The following is a 1,025-nucleotide window of genomic DNA, read 5'->3' as shown; positions in this document are numbered from 1 at the left end:
ATAACATCCAACAGTCTATACAAGTACAGCTGAAAAATTTTGTTAATCAATTAAAAAATAATTGGCAACTATTTTGACAATCATAGTCATTTTACCTGCAAAAACATTTAATGATGCAGCTTGTGAGGATTTGCTGATTTTCTGTTTAATTTTGCGAAAATGTTTAATTTAATTGTATTAGTTTTGGTATCTGTACACTTGGTTGGACGAAACAAGCATTGTGATAGTGTCACTCTGGGCTGTGGCACTTCTCACTATTTTCAACATTTTTTTTTAAACTAAGCAATCAACTGATGAAAAGAGAAAATACAATTTCAAGTTCAAGGAATGCATTAAAAACATTCACTATACCAGTTTTAACACACACACACACACCAGCATACTTCAGTGTTAAAGGCTTTTACTTTTACACAGCTGCTTACTGTTTATAATAACCTCAGGTCAGCCTTAAAGGATAACTTCGGTATTTTTCAACCTGGGCTCTATTTCCCCATGTGTATGTGTGCGATTCATGGGTACAACTCGTTCTAAAATTGGTTCAGTATTGAGGGAGGCGGATGCAGCCGGGAGCCGCGAAATGAGCTAAAACGGTAACGGGGGCAAATGCGTCCCGTATAAGTTTGCGCATTAAAAGTGCTTTTTTTCGCCACTGATCGGTTCAGATCGCCAGTGCTATCTCTGTAAATAGCATACTGTAGCGACCCTGGGGCAGTGGTGAGTGTGGTATGAGTGGAGTCAGCTGTCAGTCAGTGTTGGAGCAGAGAGGAGGAGGGCTGCCCCGCTGGGTACTGTAAGTGAGCATGTGTATATGAAGTGTGTGTGTTAGCCTACACTAAAGAGTCAGAGTTTTTTCCCTCAATACTGAACCAATTTTAGAACGAGTGGTACCCATGAATCATACGCACACATACACATGGGGAAATAGAGCCCAGGTTGAAAAATACCGAAGTCGTCCTTTAAGGACTCCTTCAACGAAAACACAACTCTGTGTGCTTTAGAAAATGTGGCATTTAAACTGTGTGTCA

The sequence above is a fragment of the Epinephelus lanceolatus genome, chromosome 3 (genome assembly GCF_041903045.1).
Source record: "Epinephelus lanceolatus isolate andai-2023 chromosome 3, ASM4190304v1, whole genome shotgun sequence".
Classification (NCBI taxonomy): Eukaryota; Metazoa; Chordata; class Actinopteri; order Perciformes; family Serranidae; genus Epinephelus; species Epinephelus lanceolatus.
Note: the sequence above shows the minus strand (reverse complement) of the source record.